Source organism: Scomber scombrus, chromosome 19 (assembly GCF_963691925.1).
Source record: "Scomber scombrus chromosome 19, fScoSco1.1, whole genome shotgun sequence".
NCBI classification, from domain to species: Eukaryota; Metazoa; Chordata; class Actinopteri; order Scombriformes; family Scombridae; genus Scomber; species Scomber scombrus.
This window is the reverse complement of record NC_084988.1, coordinates 435,938-438,606: the sequence shown is the minus strand read 5'-3', so window position 1 is coordinate 438,606 and position 2,669 is coordinate 435,938. Positions and strand designations below refer to the sequence as shown.

General features: G+C 38.9%; 1 long non-coding RNA gene across 1 annotated transcript; it reads right to left on the bottom strand.

Annotated features, from left to right (window-relative positions):
* LOC134001034 (uncharacterized) lies at positions 1-1,522 on the bottom strand. The gene is made up of 3 exons (XR_009927456.1): positions 1,409-1,522; positions 359-431; positions 1-237 (listed from the first exon to the last, which is right to left on the bottom strand). It is a non-coding gene; the product is annotated as an uncharacterized LOC134001034 (long non-coding RNA).
* Between the last annotated feature and the right edge of the window lie 1,147 nt (positions 1,523-2,669).

The window sequence follows — 2,669 nt, the reverse complement described above, 5'->3', positions numbered from 1 at the left end:
TCACTTGCTAAATGATTTATTATTTTTGGTTGCAGGGTTATTTCCCTCCAAAAACAGTAAAGCTCTGCCTGAAACATGTTTAGTTATCTATATTTATCTATCTTTATATTGCAGTAAAAGCAGGAAGCAGTAAATGATCAGAAATTATTCTGGCAGCTGTTTTTATTCCATGTCGACTTTGTTCAGGACTTCAAATCTGCGTTTGGGCTCGATGATGATGGGAGGACACTTCAGACCCTGTGAGAGAGACAGAAAGAAAAGATTCAGGTCATTTATAATTTCCCTAAAGTTGGTACCAAATAAATGACATTAATCTTTCCAGGAGCTGAGCCAACACATTTTAAATGATAATTCTCACCTTTTTGATACGACGTTTGAGCCACTTAGCGTCTGGATTCACACAGTATCGCTTATTGTCTTGATTTACGATCCTAGAAACAGGAACCAGAAATTAAAGAATTAGACATTTTTTTATGTTCATTAAATATTATTAATTTGAATGAAGCCGAAGTTTCCTGAGTGTTGTTCTGGTATCATGAGGAACCTCTCAGCAGATTAGAGAGAGATGAATACAGATTTATTCACATTTAGATTCTTTAAAGGCTGTGTAAAGTGAATTCAGACATTTTCTTCTAAACACATTAAATAGGTCTTAAATGTATTTCTAAAAAAGGTGTAAAAAGCATTTCAACCATTTAGATTTGAATTGTGGAGCTAGGCTTAGCATAAACCCGCCCCTGCTGCTGTAGAGGTATAAATACATTCAGCGCACACTACTACTACAGTCTACAGTTAGCCAGTTAGCTGAGCTAGCCACTGAGCTAGCAGCTGAGTTAGCAGCAGAAAGCTCTAAGACGTAGCGTCCATGTTTCTGGTAGAGGTGGTGACTTTGATTGACAGGTGACACTAGATAGGGGGCGGGGCTTCAGGCGGCCACTCCCACAGCGTTTGGGAGCAGAGACCAGAGGCTGATTTTTACACAATTTTGAAGCCTAATTTCACATATTTGGCGATTTTTTTAATCATTCACATTTGGCAGGGTGGTTAACAACACACTTTACTGTGGTATGTCAAACTCAGAACACATATTTATTCTTACTTTACACAGACTTTAAAGCTACTCTTACCTTTCTGGCATTTCACACAGCACTTTGATAAAACTTGAACAGCAACAACCCCTCCTCCCTCCTATTCTATCATTCAGACCGAATGATGTGATTGGTCAGAGTTTTAACAGAATATTATGAGAATGGAATAATGATGAGTTTCTATGCCTGGTGGATCTCTCTTACATTTTAGAGCCATTACCTTATTAATAGCATTTTAACCTAAACAAAGAAATGTGTAAACATGTAACAAAGGTAAGGGTAGCTTTAAAAAAACAAAAATACATACAAGTTGTACTTACACGAAGGCGTGGAACCTGCAGTCCGCTCTTGGCTTCTGTTCGTAACATTTCTTGATGTTGCGAATTTCTGTCTTGCTGCTTTTTCTGCAGCATATAAGGCCATTATGATCTTCTAACAGAGACACAGAGAGAGAGAGAATCAGTGTTTTACTCATCAGCACAACAAGCACGACACACTGAGAGGTAGAGTCGAGGCATTGAGAGGTTTGGGAGAACGGGGCTGGTCGGTCTCTGAGGTGAGGGGATTTCCACAGTTAACCACCCGGCTTTGAGATGGGACGACATTTAGTGAACTTCCTGTGAAAATGTAAATCTCGAGCTCTTCTGATTTCATAATGAAACAGAGAGCGATAGTTTAACCTTCCTGTCGTCCTCCCGGGTCAAATTGACCTCGTCTGTTTTGACTGTTCCTTCTTTCCTTCTCTCTCTATTTCCTCCCTTCTTTCTTTCCTTCCTCCCCCTACCTTCCTCCCTTCCTTCTTTCCTCTGTCCTTCTGTCCTTCTTTCCTAATTTCTTCTTTTCCTCTTTTCCTTTCTCCCTCCCTCCCTCCTTCCTTCTTTCCTCCCTCCTTCCTCCCTTCCTTTTTTGCTTTGTCCTTCTTTCCTTCCTTCCTCATTTCCTCTTTTCCTTTATCCCTCCCTCCCTCCTACCTTTCTTCCTTCCTTCTTTCCTCTGTCCATCTTTCCTTCCTTCCTCCCTTTCTTTCCTCTCTCCTTTCCTTCCTTCCATCCTACCTCCTTTCCTTCCTTCTTCCTCCCTTCCTTCCTTGACTCGAGGACAACAGGAGGGTATATAAACATATAAATACAATCGTTATAAACTCAGATTCAGTCAGCAGCTGGTTGAAGTCAGACTTTAACCTATTTTAATCTGTGCTAACCCCCCCCCCCCCCCTTTAGAATATAACCTATAATCTAATTTAATAATCTAACCACTCTGACCTCGTTTTAAATCAGCTATGAAACTTCCTGTTTGAGTATCTCAGTCTTTAAATCTCTCCTTAAAACTCACTTTTATCAAGTGGTCGTTTCCTAAATATATTAGTATTTACTTTTTATGATTTTTTTTTTGTTTAATTTAAGGCTCAGTGATAGATAAGAGTTGGTAAGATGATGAATTCATAAATCATTAAACTAGATTTAAAAGCAGCATCAGGTTTGTTAAAATGTACATTTAGTATTTTTGTTGGTTTTATATCATTTGAAATGACATTTGCACCATTTGTTACCAAAAGTAAGACTGAATGCCCCTAAAAATGTC